This window comes from Thalassophryne amazonica, chromosome 15 (assembly GCF_902500255.1).
Source record: "Thalassophryne amazonica chromosome 15, fThaAma1.1, whole genome shotgun sequence".
Classification (NCBI taxonomy): Eukaryota; Metazoa; Chordata; class Actinopteri; order Batrachoidiformes; family Batrachoididae; genus Thalassophryne; species Thalassophryne amazonica.
In genome coordinates, this window is record NC_047117.1 from 29,061,212 (window position 1) to 29,086,742 (window position 25,531).

The 25,531-nt window shown below is 42.2% G+C and overlaps 2 long non-coding RNA genes across 2 annotated transcripts; one reads left to right on the forward strand and one right to left on the reverse strand.

Annotated features, from left to right (window-relative positions):
* LOC117526471 lies at positions 1-4,941 on the forward strand. Its single transcript, XR_004565299.1, has 3 exons — positions 1-10; positions 201-205; positions 4,857-4,941. It is a non-coding gene; the product is annotated as an uncharacterized LOC117526471 (long non-coding RNA).
* Positions 4,675-25,531, reverse strand: LOC117526470. The gene is made up of 4 exons (XR_004565298.1): positions 25,452-25,531; positions 10,246-10,248; positions 7,301-7,308; positions 4,675-4,684 (listed from the first exon to the last, which is right to left on the reverse strand). It is a non-coding gene; the product is annotated as an uncharacterized LOC117526470 (long non-coding RNA).

Below are 25,531 nucleotides of genomic sequence, written 5' to 3' on the forward strand. Positions count from 1 at the left end.
CTGGATGAAAGTCATATTCAGCGATGAATCTTGAATCTGCATTGGGCAAGGTGATGATGCTGGAAATTTTGTTTGGTGCCGTTCCAATGGCCTGCAAATAGTCCGGATCTTAATCCAATTGAAAATCTTTGGTGGAAGTTGAAGAAAATGGTCCATGACAAAGCTCCAACCTGCAAAGCTGATCTGGCAACAGCAATCAGAGAAAGTTGGAGCCAGATTGATGAAGAGTACTGTTTGTCACTCATTAAGTCCATGCCTCAGAGACTGCAAGCTGTTATAAAAGCCAGAGGTGGTGCAACAAAATACTAGTGATGTGTTGGAGCGTTCTTTTGTTTTTCATGATTCCATAATTTTTTCCTCAGAATTGAGTGATTCCATATTTTTTTCCCTCTGCTTGGTCTAGAAAAGTAACCGTTACTGACTGCCACAATTTTTTTTTCCTGATTTCTTATAGTGTTTCTTAAAGCCAGAAAGTTGCCATTTGAAATGACTTTAGTTTTGTGTCATGTCTGTGATCTGCTTTTTTTCTACAAAATTAAACAACTGAATGAACATCCTCCGAGGCCGGTGATTCCATAATTTTTGCCAGGGGTTGTAGTTTAAAACCCCACAGTCACAATATCTCCACAACAAGCATGTAACCTGTAAGATCTGAAGCCTAGATTGATCAATTAATAGTCTGCCATCATTTTGCAGAAATTACCTGGTAAAATTACCTCAGAAAACATGTTTTTGATCAACTCTCTAAGCCATATAAAGAAAGTGAATGGACATTTGTCATGTTTGATGGCCGACTATCACAGTGGAACAGTGGTTGTAGAACTGTCTCATGTCAGTGTGTCCAGTTTTAAACATGTCAAGTCAATATACTGTAAAAATGAAAAGATGAAATGGCTCGTCTCACTGTGATGGCAAGAAAAGGTCTGCTGACCTTGACTTTGTAGCCAATACTGGAAGCAATGAATAGAAACTCTGATTGCAGCACTTGAGATGCTGAGTGAGGATTCAAAGTATCTGGGTTTGTGTTTGTCTTGGTTAAAGACAAAGATTCAGACTTTCAGTGATTTCCTGGATTCAGACATCAGATGTTTGACTGTATGTGATGAATGTGTTGAGCTTGTAGAGACATTCATGTCTCTGGATCCTCAGTCTTTCAGATCAGGAGGCGCCTGAAGAGTTTCTGTATTCATGAGGTCACTGGACAGAGGGGTTTGTGATGCCAATATCTTTGGAGCAGAATGAAGGTCCAGTCTTTTGGGTCCAGGTTGCTACCTGTCTTAACTAACCAGTTCTTCTTCAAAAGCTCCCTTGGGTCCTGCTTGAATGACTTTGTATCAAACTAGCAGGTTACTGAGGGAGACCTCAAATGAGACTTGTCACTTGCATTATGAAGGAACCTTAGCTACGAAGTTTCGGCCATGTGGCGCTTTTCTCTAAGTAGGATCCAGAATGCAGGTGCCTCAGTGTTGAGGGACCCAGTAGCTGGAGAAGACCTATGGGATGGCCATGCTTCACCTGGCTGCGGCAGATAGATGGTTACTTTTGAGAGATAAGGGTGGACCTGTTGGTGTGTCTACTAGTTGCCACCAGGGCCCAATTCGGTTCTCAGGTGTGTTGGAGGCTGCAGACCTAACTTGACTTGATCTAAAGTCTAGAAAGTTCTTTGCTCCAACAAACCATTTTGAATTGAAAAGTTGGGCTGACTGCAACATTACCATTGGAAAGATGAGTACAAATACATCTTGGTTACAACTGGGTTTGCAAACAGAATTTATAGGGCTTTCATCCACCATATTGTAGACATTGCACCATAGGCCCTCAAGATATGGGCCTAAATGTCCTGTGTTTATATTACTTTTAATATGCATTCAGGTAGATTAATGTACACCCAGCCCCATATTCTACTGGTTTCATATTCAGTTAGTTTCAGATATTCGCAGTGTATGCTTCTGGGTTTTTGTTACTAGGTTACTTTGATGTGGGGGAATTTCATTTTGGTGAGGAGGATGTAAAGCCTGCCAAGGATGTTTATGTAATTCCTGTGCCGGAATCACAATAACAGAAGTGTTTCATGGTGATTATAATGACCCCTGAATTTAATTCAAGTCGAGACACACAATTTTTCCTGTAACTTTGCTGTTCTTATGCAGCATTCACATTTTGACACTACAAAACAATCTTACCAGTCATTATAGCAGAATCACTGTTAACTCTATGTTGGTAAATGACAATCTGAGAAGCGAGATGTAACTTTGCAGAGTTAATTTTACAGGGAATATTTTTCTTATCTGAAAATTTTTAACAGTATTCCAATTCATGCCATTGGTTCCAATACCGAGAGGCAGTCCTAAATTTTCTTGTGACATCAGGTGTGTATTTAGAATATTCTACTCACTTTATATTCAGTTAGTTGATGTTTACAAGGGGCATGAAGACAGTACTAGTAGCTATATACAAGGGCGCAATTTAAAACTAGAAATTGGGGGGACAAAGTGCGAGGCCCACAGGGCCGAAGTCCATTGGCCGGGTGTCTGGGGGCCGCTTTAGGCCCCCAGAAGCCAACGGGTTCTATATAAGCTCAGATGCATTCTGAACATCCAGAACAGTAATTTTAATGTTCTGAGAAGACCATAAAGTGGACACCATTTGATTTATGCAATTTGAAACTGTGGATATAAGTACTTTATTCTGAGAATAGCCAGCACTGATTTTATTAACATCCTGGTGTAAGGTATCACCACATGTGTAGAACTCAAAAAGAATGATAGGTTGACTTTTCATTAAAAAAACAACTGCAATGTGGTAAAATGTATTCAGAAATATGAAAGAACAGGCTCTTAATAATTATTAACTACCGCATGCTGTACTTTTTTTCTCAAGATTTGTTATGCATAAGTTTGAAAAAAACAACAGATCATAAGTTTAGGATAAATTACTTATCATGAATTTAATTTTCGAAGTGGCACTAATGACAACACTCATACTGAACATAATTTCACTTGCATAGACTGATTTTGGAGATCAAGCAATAACTGCAGATGGGCTTTCTGAGGTCCCAGATAGCTTTTCTGATTTTCTTTTCTAACTTTCAGAATTTTGTAAATTAGCATATGGTCCATTGATTCTTATGTGTAGACACTAGTCCCTAGAGGCAACTATTTTTGGTTTCAAATCTGGGCAAATGCAGTCCCAGAAAATTCTGAATTCCGAAAGAAAGGTGTTGTAAACAAGTCAGTGCTGCTAAAAATACAAACTTGCAGAAACAAAGATACTATTCTGACATGGTTTTGCACATAAGACTGGCATAGCATGTTTTAAGTACACACATATATGTCAGAAGGTGGGGGGGGCATACCATATTCTGTCCCCCTGGTTGAAAAGGTGTCCCCCTATCCCCCACCAAATTGCGCCCATGGCTATGTATGTCAATTTAACATTTGACCCTCTTGACCTTCACCTTCACCCAATGACTGACTTTTGGCTGACCTTGCCAGGGTAATTGTGGAATCTACCTGTGTGTGCCACATTTCCTTGACCTTGATTTTTGTCTAGGTGAATTATCAAAGGGGAATTTGGGGGTCAACACTTACTGACATACCAAGTGTGGTAAGAATCAGCAAAAGGACTTTGAAGGAGTTGGCCAACAAACACGGAGACATGACACTGATGTTTGCTATTAATCAGAGTAAAAAAAGCTAAAAAGTTGTCAAACATATTTCTATTTTATTAATGAAAATCTGTGCATTTTCTGGCACAGTGTTTCACACTGTTGCTTCATAGCAAGAAGGTCATGGGATCGCTTCCTGCCTGGTCCTTTCTGTGTGGCGTTTGGATGTCCTCCCAGTGTTAGCTTGGGGTCCCTCCGGGTGCTTCAGCTTTCTCCCACTTGCAAAGACTTGCAGGTTAGGTGAACTGAAAACTTTAATTTGACCATAGGTGTCATTGTGTCTGTCTGTCTGTCTGTGGCCCTGTGATAGACTGGTGTCCCGTCCATGGTGTACCCTGCCTCTCACCCAATGACTGCTGGGATAGGCTCCAGCTCCCCTCTGATACTTAAATAGAATTTGTAGTAGCAGTGTTGTAGTTGAGTCCACCTCCCCTGAGGCCAAGGCCAAGTCTGAGTTCTGAGTCTCAGAAGCCAAGGCCAAGTCCGACACCACAGCATCCGAGGTTGAGTATTATACAGAGACATATAAAAACAAGTCCCCCACCCAACTAAAGGAGCACCATCAGCGTGCTGGACTTCGCTGACTTGACATGACTGATGTGGAACGTAAGGTGGACGCACATGGCCCTGGGGAGTTTCAGCTTGACATTAGATGTTCCGACCAGGATGTGAGACTTATGCGGAGTCTCTTAAAACTCCTGGTTGATGCGTTCTGACTGACTGGATGTGATAGCCAGAGGACAGGCTGACAGTAGCTCCCAGGAGTCTGCAATACACTGACCAGAACTGGGACACAAATTGCAGGTCCCAGTCAGACACAATGTCCAGAGGGAAACCGTGGTACCTGAAAACAGAAGTGTTAGCTGCCTCTGCCGTTTCTTTGGCTGAGAGAAGCTTTGGCAAAGGAATAAAATGTGAAATCGTAGAAAATCTGTCCACTACAGTCACAGTGACTGTGTTGCCATAAGAATTCAGGAGTCTGGTGACAAAATCTATGGCTATATGGGTCCATGGTTGCTTGGGTACAGACCATGGTGATAATTTACCCTGTAGGTTCCAATTAGATGATTTAAACATAGCATATACCTGACATGTGTTCACAAATTCTCTGACATCTTTTAACAGACCTGGCAATGAAACCATTGTTGTGCTACAAACAATGTTTTGTTGATACTCAGATCACACAAAGGTTTGTTGGTATGAGCCCATGCAATAACCTCCACCCTTAATGAGTCCACCACAAACAGTTTCCCCTGAGGACAATCAGAAGGTGGGGACTTGACTTTGACTTCAATATTCCAGGTGAGAACAGGGATAAAAGCTGGCAGAATGGTTTTTAGCTCATTGGTGAGATTATCTGGATCGAATGATCGAGAAAATGAGTCTGATTTTGCATTCTTGGAACCAGGGCGATAAGACAGCACAAAGTCAAAGTGGCTAAAGATGATGGCCCCACGGGCCTGCATGGCATTCAAACATTTATCAGACTTTAAATATTCTAATTTGTTATGATCTGTCCAGACCTGGAACAGCTCTGTTCTGTGGTGGAAAATGTCTTGGAGAAAAGTGCACATGGGTGGAGCTTACCACCAGCAGAGCTGCTGTCATGGTATCTTCCAACCTTGAGCTGGCCTTTATCATTGGTTTATGACCAGCCATGTGACCACCTCTCAACCAATGAGAATGGCTAAACGGTCTTGTTTCAACACATTTAGTACTTCCAGATGTTGCGCAGCATGTCTGTCTGTGCTTTTTGTAGTTTCAAGGATTGCGTGTGCATGGGCCATCGTATGTGTAAAGTTACATGGTAGGGGTGACGGGGCACTTTGTTTTTGGTTGTTGGCAAGCAAGCCGTGTGAAAAATTTAAAATCACTGTGAAAAGTTTGAAATAGCCAGTGTGGAGGTTGGTGTGGCAATAAGATGTCACCACCATCAGTATGTGGCAACGTGCAACTGGAAGCGTGCACGCCTCAGTGTCATCTGATCAAGTTGATGCAATAGACCTCATAGTTGCAGGATAGACGCAGACGTAACATCTTAGTCACAGAAACGATGATTCCCATCAGCAAACCCTCCCCCACTGTGTTTTCAGACGCATCCTGTGTGTCAGGCGTGGTGACGTACCAACCAAAGAATTAACTGTTTAAAAATATTCTTAATAGGTGGGGCAAGAAGGTGTGTGCACAACAGGCATGACACATGCTGTCTGGACATCAACTGTACACTACGCATGCATAAGACTGCTGACATTTCAACACTGTACAGTAAGAATAAACTGGATTGCATAATTGCATGATGCAAAATATGATTTTTTTTCTATTTTGTTTTGTCTGCTTCACATTTCTTTTTGTAGAGCAGAAGCTAATTTATCTCTGCCTGTAAGCACATTGATACGTTTGTGTACGGGCTTGTTGGTTCCAATAATCCCCCAGGATACTTGGGCCAATTTCAACCAAACTTTTTTTTTTTTTAAACAAATTTCAAGGTCATTGTGGTTAAAGGTGAAAATTTGGTTTATCTGTCTGTTTGCTCCCAGGTCATTTAACTGATTTCCACCAGACTTGACACGTGGATGACAGTCAACATCAGGATGGCCCTCAAAGGGTTTGTTTTGGTCAAGGTTAGGGTCATTGGATCAACGGTCAAAATTATAAGGGTTAAATGGTAAATGGACTGCATTTATATAACGCTTTTGCATTTGCATCAGACGCTCAAAGCGCTTTACAAATAATGCCTCACATTCACCCCGATGTGAGGGTACTGCCATACAAGATGCTCACTACACACCGGGAGCAACTAGGGGATTAAGGACCTTGCCCAAGGCCCCTCAGTGATTTTCAAGCTGGGATTTGAATCGAGGACCCTCTGGTCTCAAGTCCAACGCTTAACCACTAGACCATCCCCCGACACCACACCAAACATGGTGGACATCCTTGAAGGTGTCACCATCCATATGAAGGTGGACTGTGGTCAAACAATACTAAATTTATCAAAATGTCAATGAGTGGAGTCAAGGTCAATGAGGTCATAATTTAAGTTTTTCGCTTGAATTTGCACCAGAATTGGCATACATATGTCTGCGTCATTTGGAATTGCCCGGGTAATTTGCCAAAGATTATTCATTTGGTTCAAGGTCATTGTAGTCAAAGGCCAAAATTTAAGTTGGTCACTTCACTTTGCACCAAATGTTTCACAAATATATAGTCTGGGTTTGGAATTGCCCAGCAATTTCAAATTTGCCAAAGCTCAATCACTGGGGTCAAGTTTACTGACTCCAATGATTAGGTTAGATTGAGGATAAGGTGCACATCTGTTTGTTGCCCGACTCTTCCCAGTTCGTTTTCCTGATTTCTACCAAACTTGGTATGAAATTGGCATTAAAAAATTTTATTTGGGCAAAGATCAAAGTCAAGGAGCTTGATTTTTAATCTGATTTGGATCAAATGTGGCACACATTTAGGTAGGTTTGAAAACTGCCCTGGCAAGGTCAGCCAGAGGTCAATAAATGTGGTGAAGGTCAAGGGCATTGGGGTGAAATGTCAGACTGATGTAGGCTTTGCAGTCTCCATGCCTACTGGTATTGCTGAGTATTTTAAGACAAGGTGTTGTGATGATGTGCCACATAACAAAACCTCTGAACCTGAAACTCATTTCAGTCCTGAACTGAAACCTTTGATGTCTCTCAGAATCAAACCTCAGACCGTGGGCTTGTCTCGCTCTCTATCCATCGAAATGTCACAGATATAAAAAAACATGATTGTCCACCCACACAGTTGTGCAGTCAGCCTGCAAATCTTCCTTTCAGTGTCAAACTTTATTTTTGCAGTAACATTTCAAAGTGTTTGTGGAGTTCTCTGGTTGACTCATAGATAATATTGTTAGTACAACATTTGTATGAGATGACTACATGGTATTGCTTATACCATGCTACAGTTTAATTGGGAACATACATCAATAAACAAAATAATGCAAATGTTTTTAGGTAAATTGGAAATTAATCACTTCACTTGCTTCTTCTTCAGCTACCTCTGTAGCACTTTTTGACCTGGAGTCATCTACCACAGCTCCCACATTTGATTATTTGACTGGAGAGGTCAGAAGGTGACATGGAGAGAGTGAGTGAAGATGCAAGGCCATTGACATGGATTTGTTTCAGGAAAACTATCACTTGCCAGGAGCTCGCTCACACACTTAGATCTTGGTCATCCACTGTGGCACTTTGTGGGTGAGACATACAGGTTCCACATCCATAAACTGCAACGTTTACGTAGGCCGCCTGCCATTGCCCTCTTCTGCCTTCATGTTGAATACTACTACTACCAAGTCCTGTGTATGTCCTGATGCCCACCGGTGTCAGTGTTTATCCCTGAATTCTGAAGCATGAAGTGGATAAGAGTCTGTGACTCCCTGGAAGGGACGCGAGTCTGATGCTGATTACTTCCCCAGCCAAGACCTGTCTGTTGTTCATGGACAAGGACAGAAGTTGAGCCCCAGGTTTATGTGTTGGTAATCCAACTCCTTAACCCACAGAGCTACCTGCACTATAATAACAATAATGATGTTGGTAATAATAGATTTACAGTTACAATAGTAGATGACAAGAGCAATCAGCGATTTCTACGTGGTTGGCTCTCACTGCGGTATTGTATCACTTCCTGTTCCGGAGCACAGCGGTGTTTTTCTGTATCTGTTAGCTGTTTAATCTGCGCAGTTAGATTGATCTAGTTATCTAGATTACGATTTGTTTCCCAGTGTAATCTTTACGTGCCTTAACTAAAGCACTCCTTCTGCTGAATCACCTCTAAATTATTTACACATTATTCACTTTGCGTGTTTTTAGGAATCCGCTAGCTTAGCGTAGCTAGTAGCTCTTAGCCGATTTAGCATGGCGGCTTCTCCTGTCTCTCCCGCACTTTTCTGCTCTGGGTGTGAAATGTTTAGTTATTCCTCGGCCTCCTTTAGCAGTAACGGTACTTGTAATAAGTGTAGCTTATTCGTAGCTTTGGAGGCCAGGCTGGGCGAATTGGAGACTCGGCTCCGCACCGTGGAAAATTCTACAGCTAGCCAGGCCCCTGTAGTCGGTGCGGACCAAGGTAGCTTAGCCGCCGTTAGTTCCCCCCTGGCAGATCCAGAGCAGCCGGGAAAGCAGGCTGACTGGGTGACTGTGAGGAGGAAGCGTAGCCCTAAACAGAAGCCCCGTGTACACCGCCAACCCGTTCACATCTCTAACCGTTTTTCCCCACTCGACGACACACCCGCCGAGGATCAAACTCTGGTTATTGGCGACTCTGTTTTGAGAAATGTGAAGTTAGCGACACCAGCAACCATAGTCAATTGTCTTCCGGGGGCCAGAGCAGGCGACATTGAAGGAAATTTGAAACTGCTGGCTAAGGCTAAGCGTAAATTTGGTAAGATTGTAATTCACGTCGGCAGTAATGACACCCGGTTACGCCAATCGGAGGTCACTAAAATTAACATTAAATCGGTGTGTAACTTTGCAAAAACAATGTCGGACTCTGTAGTTTTCTCTGGGCCCCTGCCCAATCGGACCGGGAGTGACATGTTTAGCCGCATGTTCTCCTTGAATTGCTGGCTGTCTGAGTGGTGTCCAAAAAAATGAGGTGGGCTTCATAGATAATTGGCAAAGCTTCTGGGGAAAACCTGGTCTTGTTAGGAGAGACGGCATCCATCCCACTTTGGATGGAGCAGCTCTCACTTCTAGAAATCTGGCCAATTTTCTTAAATCCTCCAAACCGTGACTATCCAGGGTTGGGACCAGGAAGCAGAGTTGTAGTCTTACACACCTCTCTGCAGCTTCTCTCCCCCTGCCATCCCCTCATTACCCCATCCCAGTAGAGACAGTGCCTGCTCCCAGACCACCAATAACCAGCAAAAATCTATTTAAGCATAAAAATTCAAAAAGAAAAAATAATATAGCACCTTCAACTGCACCACAGACTAAAACAGTTAAATGTGGTCTATTAAACATTAGGTCTCTCTCTTCTAAGTCCCTGTTGGTAAATGATATAATAATTGATCAACATATTGATTTATTCTGCCTAACAGAAACCTGGTTACAGCAGGATCAATATGTTAGTTTAAATGAGTCAACACCCCCGAGTCACACTAACTGTCAGAATGCTCGTAGCATGGGCCGGGGCGGAGGATTAGCAGCAATCTTCCATTCCAGCTTATTAATTAATCAAAAACCCAGACAGCGCTTTAATTCATTTGAAAGCTTGACTCTTAGTCTTGTCCATCCAAATTGGAAGTCCCAAAAACCAGTTTTATTTGTTATTATCTATCGTCCACCTGGTCGTTACTGTGAGTTTCTCTGTGAATTTTCAGACCTTTTGTCTGACTTAGTGCTTAGCTCAGATAAGATAATTATAGTGGGCGATTTTAACATCCACACAGATGCTGAGAATGACAGCCTCAACACTGCATTTAATCTATTATTAGACTCTATTGGCTTTGCTCAAAAGTAAATGAGTCCACCCACCACTTTAATCATATCTTAGATCTTGTTCTGACTTATGGTATGGAAATAGAAGACTTAACAGTATTCCCTGAAAACTCCCTTCTGTCTGATCATTTCTTAATAACATTTACATTTACTCTGATGGACTACCCAGCAGTGGGGAATAAGTTTCATTACACTAGAAGTCTTTCAGAAAGCGCTGTAACTAGGTTTAAGGATATGATTCCTTCTTTATGTTATCTAATGCCATATACCAACACAGTGCAGAGTAGCTACCTAAACTCTGTAAGGGAGATAGAGTATCTCGTCAATAGTTTTACATCCTCATTGAAAACAACTTTGGATGCTGTAGCTCCTCTGAAAAAGAGAGCTTTAAATCAGAAGTGTCTGACTCCGTGGTATAACTCACAAACTCGTAGTCCATTCATTCAGTTCATTTCAGTTCCACGCTTAACAGTTGGTGGCGGTAGTGCTGTGTGTTGGTTTGCAAGCCACCGATAATTTCTGAAGAAGGGTTCATTTGTTTTGGGCTTTAAGAGTTTGTGGTATAACTCACAAACTCGTAGCTTAAAGCAGATAACCCGTAAGTTGGAGAGGAAATGGCGTCTCACTAATTAGAAGATCTTCACTTAGCCTGGAAAAAGAGTCTGTTGCTCTATAAAAAAGCCCTCCATAAAGCTAGGACATCTTTCTACTCATCACTAATTGAAGAAAATAAGAACAACCCCAGGTTTCTTTTCAGCACTGTAGCCAGGCTGACAAAGAGTCAGAGCTCTATTGAGCTGAGTATTCCATTAACTTTAACTAGTAATGACTTCATGACTTTCTTTGCTAACAAAATTTTAACTATTAGAGAAAAAATTACTCATAACCATCCCAAAGACGTATCGTTATCTTTGGCTGCTTTCAGTGATGCCAGTATTTGGTTAGACTCTTTCTCTCCGATTGTTCTGTCTGAGTTATTTTCATTAGTTACTTCATCCAAACCATCAACATGTTTATTAGACCCCATTCCTACCAGGCTGCTCAAGGAAGCCCTACCATTATTTAATGCTTCGATCTTAAATATGATCAATCTATCTTTGTTAGTTGGCTATGTACCACAGGCTTTTAAGGTGGCAGTAATTAAACCATTACTTAAAAAGCCATCACTTGACCCAGCTATCTTAGCTAATTATAGGCCAATCTCCAACCTTCCTTTTCTCTCAAAAATTCTTGAAAGGGTAGTTGTAAAACAGCTAACTGATCATCTGCAGAGGAATGGTCTATTTGAAGAGTTTCAGTCAGGTTTTAGAATTCATCATAGTACAGAAACAGCATTAGTGAAGGTTACAAATGATCTTCTTATGGCCTCGGACAGTGGACTCATCTCTGTGCTTGTTCTGTTAGACCTCAGTGCTGCTTTTGATACTGTTGACTATAAAATTTTATTACAGAGATTAGAGCATGCCATAGGTATTAAAGGCACTGCGCTGCGGTGGTTTGAATCATATTTGTCTAATAGATTACAATTTGTTCATGTAAATGGGGAATCTTCTTCACAGACTAAAGTTAATTATGGAGTTCCACAAGGTTCTGTGCTAGGACCAATTTTATTCACTTTATACATGCTTCCCTTAGGCAGTATTATTAGACGGTATTGCTTAAATTTTCATTGTTACGCAGATGATACCCAGCTTTATCTATCCATGAAGCCAGAGGACACACACCAATTAGCTAAACTGCAGGATTGTCTTACAGACATAAAGACATGGATGACCTCTAATTTCCTGCTTTTAAACTCAGATAAAACTGAAGTTATTGTACTTGGCCCCACAAATCTTAGAAACATGGTGTCTAACCAGATCCTTACTCTGGATGGCATTACCCTGACCTCTAGTAATACTGTGAGAAATCTTGGAGTCATTTTTGATCAGGATATGTCATTCAAAGCGCATATTAAACAAATATGTAGGACTGCTTTTTTGCATTTACGCAATATCTCTATAATCAGAAAGGTCTTGTCTCAGAGTGATGCTGAAAAACTAATTCATGCATTTATTTCCTCTAGGTTGGACTATTGTAATTCATTATTATCAGGTTGTCCTAAAAGTTCCCTAAAAAGCCTTCAGTTAATTCAAAATGCTGCAGCTAGAGTACTGACGGGGACTAGAAGGAGAGAGCATATCTCACCCATATTGGCCTCTCTTCATTGGCTTCCTTTTAATTCTAGAATAGAATTTAAAATTCTTCTTCTTACTTATAAGGTTTTGAATAATCAGGTCCCATCTTATCTTAGGGACCTCGTAGTACCATATCACCCCAATAGAGCGCTTCGCTCTCAGACTGCAGGCTTACTTGTAGTTCCTAGGGTTTGTAAGAGTAGAATGGGAGGCAGAGCCTTCAGCTTTCAGGCTCCTCTCCTGTGGAACCAGCTCCCAATTCAGATCAGGGAGACAGACACCCTCTCTACTTTTAAGATTAGGCTTAAAACTTTCCTTTTTGCTAAAGCTTATAGTTAGGGCTGGATCAGGTGACCCTGAACCATCCCTTAGTTATGCTGCTATAGACGTAGACTGCTGGGGGGTTCCCATGATGCACTGTTTCTTTCTCTTTTTGCTCTGTATGCACCACTCTGCATTTAATCATTAGTGATCGATCTCTGCTCCCCTCCACAGCATGTCTTTTTCCTGGTTCTCTCCCTCAGCCCCAACCAGTCCCAGCAGAAGACTGCCCTCCCTGAGCCTGGTTCTGCTGGAGGTTTCTTCCTGTTAAAAGGGAGTTTTTCCTTCCCACTGTAGCCAAGTGCTTGCTCACAGGGGGTCGTTTTGACCGTTGGGGTTTTACATAATTATTGTATGGCCTTGCCTTACAATATAAAGCGCCTTGGGGCAGCTGTTTGTTGTGATTTGGCGCTATATAAAAAATTGATTGATTGATTGATTGACCAATCTGGATCCAGATCACCTCCAAAATACAGTGGAGTCCTTCCATGCCCTAATATCTATCTGTGGTGAAAATCTTCTCAAAATCCGTGAAGTAGTTTTTGACCTAATCCTGCTAACAGACAGACATACAAATAAATAAATAAAAGAATGCAGATGATTGGTGGACATAATAAGATATCACCAATGATTGTAATGTCTGCAGCCTGAGACCAATAGCACAAGAAAGTAAATAAGGCTTCAGAAGACACAGCACTACTGTTGAGTGTTTTATACACTCCCATGCAAATGCATTTGCCCCAGTTGTGTTTTCCCCCATTTTTACTCAAGGACAAAATATGGCCATCGAGTGTTGTGAAGGCCTTCTGTCCATCTGTCTGTGCTCAGCATAAGTCTAGTCTTCTTACTGCCAGAGTCTTCAAATTCACAGGGAACATTCTTGGGACACAGACCTTGAACAAGTTCAAAGATGGCTAACCTTGACCTATTTTCAGAGGTCAAAAGTTTCCTATTTTTTGTTTCCTATTTTTATGCTCATACGACCGAGGGTATTTTAGCATTGCGATATTTTTTCTAATTACAACCTGTAATGTAAATACACTCAACAAAAATATAAACGCAACACTTTTGGTTTTGCTCCCATTTTGTATGAGATGAACTCAAAGATCTAAAACTTTTTCCACATACACAATATCACCATTTCCCTCAAATATTGTTCACAAACCAGTCTAAATCTGTGATAGTGAGCACTTCTCCTTTGCTGAGATAATCCATCCCACCTCACAGGTGTGCCATACCAAGATGCTGATTAGACACCATGATTAGTGCACAGGTGTGCCTTAGACTGTCCACAATGCTCCAATCATATTGAAACTATACCACATTATTTGCCTGAGCATAAAGATTCCAAAAAAGGTATAGTTTGGACAATCTGTGGCTGAATTTTATGGAGTTATGAGGTAAATCAGCAAGAACGGTGACAAAGGTCAGTTTGTACAAGGTTCAAAAGTTAAAGTTGCTTCAATTTTGGGAAAAAGTGATGCAAATTATTAGTTAACAGGGTTTTAAAAAGGAATAGTTTGGACCATGTGTCATGCTTAGTTGTCATGTTACGGGGTAACATATGTCACATGTCATAGAATCCAATGGACGTTGACCTTGTTTGACCTTTACTTTGGAGACCAAACATTCAGTACATTCAAACCTGTTCCATTTATTAATCCTAGTATTAGCGCAACCAATAATACGCATCATTTTTTTAACAAATTGGAGCAACTTTTTTTGACCCCTGTACAAACTGAAATTGACCTTTGTTACCATTTTTGCTGTTTATGGGATAACATAACTTTCAGTCATAGATAGTCCAAACTATAACCTTTCTGGAATCTTTATCATCAGATAAATAATGTGTGTGGGTCTCAATTTGATTGGAGCATTTTAAATTTTGACACCGGCGCAATTCTTCAGTTGACCCCAACCTGACTGCCTATTGAAAATTCAAGTGGCCAGTCGTTTTTTTTTTTTTTTTTTAAAGAGTAACGCTCAGGAGTATTTGTGCCAAATTTGATGCTTGAATCACCATTTAAAGGATTGTTTCAGTTATCTGCTGCACTATTAAGAGAGTTTTTGTTATGTATGTATGTTCAAACACAGTCAAAATTGAGACCCCCAATAATGCAAGCAGCCAAACACAGGAGGTAGGTGCAAAAAGTTGAGGTGATTTATTATCCACACAAGTCTCAAAGTACTAAACCATCCAAACGGTGACAATAACAGGGCAGAGAGAACTGAGTCCAAACACAGAGAATTCTGGAGCAAAACATAATTTAACTGAGAAACAGAGATCAATAAAGCAACTGGCAAACAATACTCACAACCCAGTGAATCTACAGGTGAGGACTTAAATACAAACCACTAATAAGCAACAGATGTGTCTAATTAGGGGATGGAGGAAGAGCATGTAGAGGAACCTACTGAACAGAATGGGGACTGGTGTATGAAAAGTCAAAGGTCAAGTGACAATATACAAAAGGTGAACAGAAACTAAACAGACAACTGCATGTGAGTAGAACATAATAAACATAATTTTACAAACAGCAATAAGGGAAGTAATAACACCAACAAAACTCAGAGTAAATAAGGTGCCAGAGTGAGAAAACTAACGTAATGACAGCAGGAGGTGATCAGAAAAGATTATAAGAACTAATGAAGACTAATGAAGAGCAAAGTGGGACTCAAACACCAGAAGGAGTGCAACAGGAAGACATAACAAGACAGACAGGTGAGTATGCAGGGGTGGAACACGGGGAGACCCAGATCAGACAAGTATAAATGAACCTATTCACGGTTTAAAGTATCCCAGAATCCTTGCGCGCTGGGAGGGAGGCTTGATAATGACTCATCTTAATGCTAATTTAACTTTGAAAATATAGACATCTAATGTGTTAGCATTGGTCCCGTTTTACCCTCTGGGCCGACGCCATCATATACGACGCTAAGACCAAGCTTTACTAAATTAGAAATACTTTAGTGATATGAGATAGAAACTTACTCTTTTTTTTTTGCTGAAAAGTTAAATCAGCGAACGTTCGAACCAGCCAACGCCATCTTTGTACTCCTCGTAGAAGCTGTGTGATGACATGCGCAATGTGAGTATCCAATCGGAATTGGGTTCACTGTTACAATGGTTTTTCCCAAAATCCAATCGTAGGGCAGATTCACCTCACGTGAAAAGCCAAAGATCGTTTTCAGGAGTGATATGTTACTAGTTGGCCTGTTTGAATAGCACCCTGGGTGCTCCAATGAGCACATCCTATTGGGCTCCAAATGTGCCCTGCACCATTACACACAGCGATCACTGAAAGCAGGAGCAGACGGAGAGCCTCTGATGACAATCTGACGTGCTCAAACAAGAGTGTGTAACTATCAGGATTGCTCCACTAGTTTGCATGTGAATGTTACTGGAAAACTCTGTTGCTTTTACCATGAAGACAAAAAAAAAAACACATAGACCATTTTGTATATATTGTTCAAAATGTGCATTTGTGTTTATTGTTTGTACCTTTTTGTTGTACAGTCTTCAAACAAGACCTCAAATTACCTTATAAAGTGTCAAAACAGTTGTTTATTATAGTTTGCTGTGTTTTGAATAAATGTGTGTGGGAAATTATTTTCCGCTTTACTTTTCCTTCCTTATTTTTGATTGTAAACCTTATTACACTTATAAAACACAACAAAAGCATATATATTTTGAAAGCACAGGTTGTCCTGAAAAAAAAAGAGATACAAAACTTGATTGTGGATGCAGGGAGAGCTGTAACAGCAATATAAAACATTTATGCCAGGTCCAAACTGTCCAAAAAAAATGCCCTCGGACCCCAGAGGCTTAATTTATAAAATACATCTATCAACTGTTTCAGAATACCATAACAGGTCAGTTTTAACATAAAAAAGGTAATATTATTCATAGACATATGCTCTTTAGGGTTTAGCGGTGAAAATTAAGATAAAGCAAAATAAAACAAAGAACCAACGAAGCAGCAGATCGAAGATCGAAGCACTGCTTCATTGGTTCAAGGTTCAAAGCAAAGCCGCGCTGCAGAAATGGTCTGCAACCAATGTAGAGAAATGATCATTTTCCTGACAAACACCCCCCACAAAACAACAGCCACTGTTGTGTGGACCGCCCGAAGAGGAGGTACTGCTGGCCCACCACCACAAGATGGCGCCCTGCTTGAAGTTGCGGGCTTCAAGCACGAGAGGGCGTCGGAGCAACCAGGAGGTGACAGCTGTCACACAATCATCCGTACCAGCTGTCACTCATCCACTACTCATCACCACCACCATAAGGCCGGACTGCAACTCCACCTCCCCGCCGAGAAATCAGCTACCATTCAGGTAATTTTCTCTACTGACTTAAACATTGAGTATAATCTGAACTTCTTTGCAGCCGTTTCCTGTGGCGTTTCCGTATCTGTGGATTGGCGTAAAGTGTGATCAGCGACGCTTTCGCTTCACACGGCAACCAGATAAGTGGTTAGACAGGAGCTGGCACGAGTGTGTGATTGGAGGTGGAGGTGCTCCCTCCTAACAATACTGACTGTGGGATTACTGATTGTGCGAACTCACACTCATCAGGACTGTCTCTGTTCTCTGCCAGCAGTACCGGGTCTGACTGCTGAAGACATGGCCACCTGGGGCGCAGGGCTTGGCGGCTCCGGTGTTCTTCAGCTCCGTTGGTGGTGAAAGCTGTGTGGGGATCCGGCTCTTCTCTCGCCAGGCGTCTTCTATCGTGGAGCCTGCCCACACGTCACCTGGTGTATGATTGACAGTCCACCGTATGTTATTGTCTGTACGTCGTTGTGCGATTCACAACATTAAATTGTTACTTTTGGCTTATCCATTGTCCGTTCATTAACGCCCCCTGTTGTGGGTCCGTGTCGCGACACTTTCACAACAGCCACTCTGAAGCACTGATAAGGGAATCGTTAAGCAAAAAGGCTATTGATGTTGATGGATCGAATAATTTCTTAAGGATACCCGAAAAAAACAGTTCCTGACACGCAACCCTAACAGCAACACACCTTTTTTTTTTTTTTTTAAATAAAACTCACATTAAAGACTCATGATTATCTTAGTTAAACACCTAAATACATATTTTGGTTGGACTCACCTCCATAACGATGCAATGTTGCAAAGAAGTTGCCACAAACGCTTGTTTACACTGACAACGAAATCTCGGCCTCCCCAGCGAGAACATGATTATGTGCGAAATTTAACACTGTAAAGGTGTCTATACAAGAAAAACACTAAAAGAGAAAGAACGGTAATAATTGAACATATACAGAAAATAACAATATTAACAGAATACAGCACAAAATAACACCTAAGTGCACAGACAAGCATACCCACAACAGATTTTCTTTAACAGATGTGAAAATTCAGCAGCCGTTGTCCAGAAGGCATCAGCCTAGCTTGCTCTGGGGAGTAAGTGACTACGTCTCACTCACTCACTTAACTACATTTTTGCTCTTTGCGGTCAAAGATTAGCATGTTTTAATACAGTGTGTTTAGCAGCCAGATGATGCAGTTTGTTTGTTGATGCAGTTAGAGTTACAGTTTGCAAGACTAAAAAAGGCTTTCAGAATTTGTCGGTTGAACGTTGATGTGTAATATGTCCTCGTGAACAGTGTTAAAACATCATCACATGGGGCTTCTGCATTCAGCCATGTTGTTGAGAAGACGACACATCTTTTATTTTCAGCCTCATTTTATTCATTATGTTGCCAAAAATCTGATAGATGTGTGTCGACGGTGCCACAAAAACTCAAACAGCAGGGATGTGTGAACGGGAGGTTACTTGACGACCACATCCGTGACAATAGCAGCTGGCAAACCTCACAAATTCATAGAACAACAACAAATATCCTCCTGTAAATAACAAGCCCCCAACCCCCAGTGATGAAAAATGAAGCCATATAGAAGTGCCAGATATTGCAGTTCCTTGAATGGCCGCTTGAGATTGGCATAAACCTATATAGGTCTCATTTCAAGTCTACTGTGTTGTACACAGGCAATAGTTATTATTTTTTAAAGGGTCTCTGCCCAAAATACTGTCTGACCTGACTATATGTTTCACTGTAACAGATCCAGATCTTTATCCACAGCGTTCAGCAGAGAATATTCTGAGCGACAGACAAATATTGCAGATCACATAACCTACAACCTACCGGTTTGTCATATTTGAATGTAACACATGCATTGCTGAAATGTTTGTGCACTACTTTGTCTGTTTGGCATTTTGCGCCCACAGCTGCAGTGTACAGGGTTTGGCTCATATCTGGTGCTGAGCTTGCAGTGGAGGGAGGGATGATCTGGAGTGTGAACAGTCAAACAACACCTCTAACTCTTTAATTGCTTTTCTCTCTTTCTGAACACAAAAGTGACAAATGTTCACTTGTGTTGTTCTGTCTGTGTTTTTGGGGAGTGGCCTCTGAGTGTTTGAAGACACACACAGGCTCCTGACTAGTGGCGTACCCATAGGCAGCAATAGGTAATTACACCCAAGTGCTGAATATATACTCAGTGAGAGGAGGCGTAACAGGAAGACAGAGGTTGGGAATAAGAGGAACAGTAGTAGCCAATAAACCAGTATTTATTTATATTTGCAAACTGTCTTTCTGACTTTTACTTTTGATACTTTGTTTGCTTCTTACCCTGTGTGCAATGATGCTGGTACTCTAATCTGACCACTTTTTTCAGTAATGAGTAATCCAATGCGTTAATCTTTCTAAATCAGTAATCAGATTAAAATTACTTCTCCAAGTCACTGTGCATTACTACTATTTCATTGCGGACTGATCACAGCATTAAACTTGGTTGGTGAGCGGGTCGGGGTTCAGCGCAATTGCCTACATTGCCCACTGTCAGCGAGTTGCAGCAGCTCCGAGTTGAAAAACAGTCATCATGTCTCATAGCGCAGTGATGACAGCGCACCTGCACTGAGCTTTACAAAGACATTTTACGCTTTTTTCCCATTATTTAAAACTCTGAGTCGCTCTGTGTGTCCTTGCTAAAAACAGCTGATCTGCGACGCGTTAAAACACTTTTTTCCATCCAAATGCATCTAAACTCTCTTTCTGAGGATGACATGATGTAAAAAACTCTGAAAAAACTTTCTTACCTGTCAATCTGGTTATGTTTTCTGCATAAATAAGCGTTATCCATTTATCGTGCTCAAATGCCAAAGCAGGGGCGAATCCAGATGGAAAGGGGGCATGAAATGGGGCAGCCCCCCCCCCCACACACACACACATACAAGACCCCTAGATTAAAGGTCCACTTTTGAAGCCTTTTTTGCTACTATTACTACTAATACTACTTATATAATATTAATTTCAACAACTAAAATGTTTAGAGAGAATTTAAATGTTAAAAAAATGGTAGAAAGAATTTAATAGTTACATTTATAAACAATGTAGGTCTAGAAATTGCAAGTTTTATCATTACAGTGCTGTCAACAGTTAAATATGAAGGTCAAGAAGACGGCTTTATATGTATTTTTTTTATAAACAACTATTATGTTCATTGAAGTCAAGAAATGGTTGACTATAAGTGAAAATCTTGCTCATCATTACAATTTTGAGGTGGGTTGAGTGTTGTGCGGCAGCTACTGAAAGTAAGTAACTAGTAATCTAACTTAGTTACTTTAAAATTGACTAATAGTAAAGTGACAAAGTTACTTTGTTCAAGGAGTAACCAGTAATTGGTTATGGGGTTTACTTTTTCAAGGGTAACTGTGGCAACACGATTGTGACCGGCTCAACTTGACCTTCAAATAGCGGGCGGCTGCTCGTTACAACCGCCCTGCATGTGGCCGGCACGTGCACGTCACATGCAAAGCCTCTATACCACTTCATCATAGACATTTTTGCAGCATACATGGGTACGTGCATGTGTGTCATCTGTAAATATCCGGGTCAAAGTACAGACAAGATGGCAACAGTGTAGTATTTATGAATTGAGTCCCAACAACTCGCTCCTTTACTTCTAGTACATAATACAGTACTGGTTGTGCTGAACATACTGACTATTCGAATGCTGGACAAAAGGTTGATGTCGACACCCGAAGCACTTCTGGTGAATGACCTATCAACACATACTGTATTTTGAATCTGATCAGTTTTGCTGAATCCAGGAACCAAAAAAGGAACCAAAAAAAAAAAAAGACCCACGCTTTTATTCCGGTACATTCATGCAGCGAGATAAATCATCAGTGATGACTCACAAAAAGCTCTTGTTTGCATTAAAATTGAACAAAGCCATGCAGGAATCATAAGAGCTCACTGCAAACAAAAGCGCTCATGCTCTCGCCCCGTCTTTTTTTACAGGGAGGAAAGCGGAGCGAAGTGCAGGTTTTTCTGAGCAGAGGGGCGTTTAACAGTAAAGTTGCTGCAGCGCTACCCTGGAATAGAAGCGAAGCACAGTTTCTAATCGGTAACTCAGCACCGATGGCTGACCTACATTCTGGTGCTTGCACGTCTTTGAACCCGCGGCCCTGCCAGACCAAGCCATCGAGAAAAGCAGAGGGATCGAGGGGGAAAAACAAGAGGGAGGAGGCGGCAGGATGGGAAGGAGGGGTAAAAGAAACAACAGTGAAAAAAATACAGAACGGAAGAAAATTAGCGTTGGTATTTTGTTTTGCATAGAGCAGGTAACAGCCTAACACAGGAGGCCTCATGGCGTGCGTGCACATTTAATGACGGTGTGTCATACGGCCAGAACTCTGCGTGCCAGTGAATATTTCCATCACCGCAAAGTGCAGCTGTGCACACCTAAAAAACAGAAAGCTCTCATAAAAACCTCCTGACCATCAATTTTCTCTGGATGGACTTGTAAAAACTCGGGAAAATCCTCATTTTTTTGGAAGTTGGTGCTCGTTGTTAACCCCGCTGTCGATCAAAAGTTTGATAAAGTTCTCCCGTCTGCATGTGAAATGAGGGTCTTCTTTCATTAAGGCTGGCGTGCGTTTAGCTGACATTCCTTGCATGCAGAGGAGGGGTACAGCTGAGTGCCAGAGGTCCCCTGGTAATGACTTGTGGCAGAGATCCCTATCCACTCCCACTCCCACACAGAACGCAGAGAGAGAGAGAGAGAGATAAAGGAGGAGCGAGAGCAAGAGAGAAGGAAGGACAGATGGCCTCTGGAGAGTAAGACGGCAGCAAAAACAAAAACCTTAAACATTTGCACACAATTCTCTACTGAGGGAGAGGAAGGAACTGGAAGTGGGTCACTGTGTCTCAGGATGGCTAAAAAAAAAATAAAAATAAAAAAGCAAGAGAGACTGTTAAAGACAGGCGGCAGTGTTCAGACCGGCCAACAATCCAACCAGTTAAAATGTGCAGGAAAGAATCAACAAGGAATGAGACAGAGAAGGGGGAAGGATGGTGAATGCCCCCCACCCCATTCACCATTAACCTCATTCACCATTAACCTCAATTAACCGGTGTTTGCAAAAGCATAACCTCTTTCTGAAGCAGGTGTGACATTAAAAATGATAAACCTCAGAAGCAGTTGGGAATATAGGGCATCAACTTTTGTTTTGATAGCAGGGTATTGTTTTCACTGGCACGTGTGTGTGTGTGTGTGTGTGTGTGTGTGTGTGGTGTGTGTGTGTGTGTGGGTGTGTGTGTGTGTGTGTGTGTGTGTGTGTGTGGTGTGTGTGTGTGGTGTGGACAAGATAACTCTAAAATACCTGGACAGATTTCCTTCAAACTTGGTGGCAATATTATTTGTTTTTCTGTCTGTCTTTCATCTGTCTATCTGTCTTATCCATCTATCATCTTCCACCACTTATCCGATCGGGTCACGGGGGCAACAGCTCCAGCAGGGGACCTCAAACTTCCCTTTCCCAGGCCACATTAACCACCTCTGCCTGGGGGATACCGAAGCATTCCCAGGCTAGTGTGGCAGTATAATCTCTCTACCTAGTCCTCGGTCCCCCAGCATTCCTCTCAGATGGACGTGCCTGGAACACCTTCCTAGGGAAGCACCCAGGGGGCATCTTTACCAGACGCCCGAACCACCTCAGCTGTGGTACGTTTAGCAAGGTCAAATGGAACCCCAATATGCAGGCAGCACAGAGACAAGAAGTTAGTTGCAAAACCACAGTGATTTAATAATCCACTTGTGAACAAACAATCCAGCAATGTGCCAGGATAGGAATACAACAAAGTCCAAATAAAAATACAGGGTGGTGTCCAACAGGAAGAACAAAGGGATAAGCAAAACTAACAACGGATGAACAAACAGTGGGAGACATAAACGCGAGGTACTTACAATGAGCAACAGCAGGTGAGACCAACATTAAACAAACAGTAAACCAAACACGGGAAAAAGGTGTGGCTTAAAAGCAAAATGAACTAATGAACAACAGGTGCATGAAATCAGGGAGGACAGGAACAAAAGAGACATGTGATAAAAAAAAACTAAAAACTAAACAGACATCAGAAGGTAAGAGGAAATAAAACTTAATAGGGCAGCGCAGTCCTGTTTGAACCCCTGCGTGATATCGCAGGATTTGACCACATCTGAGGACAGCCTGCACTAACACGGGAGAGACTAATCCCCGGGTGGAGTGTGGGAGTTTCAGCACAAACCATTTGGCCCTGCTCAGTAAACTTAAAAGCATATGCACCACCACCTAGCACACGTTCCGGTTTAAGACATACTGGTTGAAAATGTGCTGGCTTAAATGGTTTCCGCTGAAATCTCCATACACCTAATGGTTTGTGCTGACATGCCCACATCCACCTGGAGATTAGTCTTTCCCCACAGACAGCATCACTTCTAATGGAAAAATGGTGTATTGTTTTGTTTTTGGCTGCAATCACTGAAGCAGCCGTGAAAACTGCTGGGTTTTTTTGGTTCCCAGTGGAGAAGGGAAGACAAGACAAATGGGAGAGGTCATAGCGGTAAGTGTTAGCCTACACACATAGCCAGAGTACCTGCATTCTATTGCCTGCACCACCGTGTTTGAGCTCAGGTCATAAACACGCATGAAACTCAAAACTGAACAGAGTGTAACATGAAAAACCTAAGAAACATAAGAAATGTAATGACCAGAAATGCAAATACAAGATAAACTCTAGACAGGGGGAACCCAAGGACAACAAAGACAGAGGACTGAAGACAAAAACACAGGACAGACAGACCCAGGACATAGCCAAAGGACAAACCACAAGGGGGACCCACAAGGATGACTGACAAGGGAGGACAGACACTGAATACAAAAAGGGACGCGGGCAGAAGATACCACATAAGCATAGACACAGAAAAAGACCAAATACAAACACACAAACATAAAGCAAAGACATGACTGACAGACACACACACAACACAGCTGGGACCTTTCAATGCAAGGGAGCAGCGGCTCTACTCCGAGCCCCTCACAGAAGACCAAGCTTCTCACCCTATCTCTAAGGGAGATACCAGCCATCCTGCTGAGGAAACCTATTTCAGTTGCTTGTACCAGCGATCTACTTCTTTCAGTCATGACCCAACCTTCATGACCATAGGTAAGAGTAGGAACGAAAATTGACCAGTAGATCGAGAGCTTCCCCTTTTGGCTCAGCTCTCTTTTTGTCACATCAGTGCAGTAGAGAGAATGCAATATAGTCCCTGCCATGCCGATTCTCCGTCCAATGTCACGCTTCATTGTCCCCTCACTCGTGAACAAGACCTGAGGTACTTGAACTCCTTCACTTGGGGCAAGAACACATTCCCAACCTGAAGTAGGCAATCCATCGGTTTCCTGCTGAGAACCATAGCCTCCTATTTAGAGGTGTTGATTTTCATCCCGGCTGCTTCACACTTGGCTGCAAACCGACCCAGTGATTGTTGGCGGTCACAGGCCAATGAAACCAACAGGATCACATCATCTGCAAAGAGCAGTGATGAGAACCTAACCCCACCAAACTGAAAACCTTCCTCCCCCCGACTACACCTCAATATCCTGTCCATGAATATCAAAGACAGGATTGGTGACAAGGCGCAGCCCTGGTGGAGGCCAACCCCCATCGGAAACAAGTCTGACTTACTGCCGAAAACCCGAACACAGCTCTCGCTTTGTGAATACTGAGAATGAATGGCCCTGAGAAGGGATCTCTTCATTTTATACTCCTGCAGCAACTCCCACAGCATCTCCCAGGGTACCCGATCATATGCCTTCTCCAAGTCCACAAAACACATGTAGACTGGATGGGCATACTCCCAGGCCCTCTCCAGAATCCTTGTGAGAGTGAAGAGCTGGTCGATTGTTCCACGACCAGGACAGAACTTGCATTGTTCCCCTTCAACCCGAGGTTTGACTATCGGCCGAACCCTCCTTTTCAGCACACTGGAGTAGACTTTATCAGGGAGACTGAGTAGTGTGATGCCCCTGTCATTGGCAGGGTTTGCTCTCTTGTCCCCTTTTTAAAATATGGGGAGCACCACCCCAGTTTGCCACTCCTTAGGCACTGTCCCAGACCTCAGAGCAATGTTGAAAAGACATCCCATCCAAGACAGTCCCTCCACACCCAGAGCCTTCAGCCTTTCTGGACAGATCTCATCAACCCCCGGGGCTTTGCCACTGTGGAGTTGTTTGACTATCTCAGTGACTTTCACCAGGGAAATTGATGATGATCCCCCATCAGCTTTCTGCTCTGCCCCTACTATAGAGGGTGCTTCATTCTGTGGCAGGAGTTGCTCAGTTGAGGTCAACAGAGTCCCATCCTTACTGTAGACAGCTTGGATGGTTCTTCATTTTCCTCTCCTGAGGTGCCTCACAGTCTGCCAGAAGCACCTTGGTGCTGACTGAAAGTCCATCTCCATGAATACTCCTAAACTTGCTCCTTTGCCTCCCTCACAACAGAGACTGCCACCCTTCGGGCCTGTCGGTACCTTGCAACTGCCTCAGG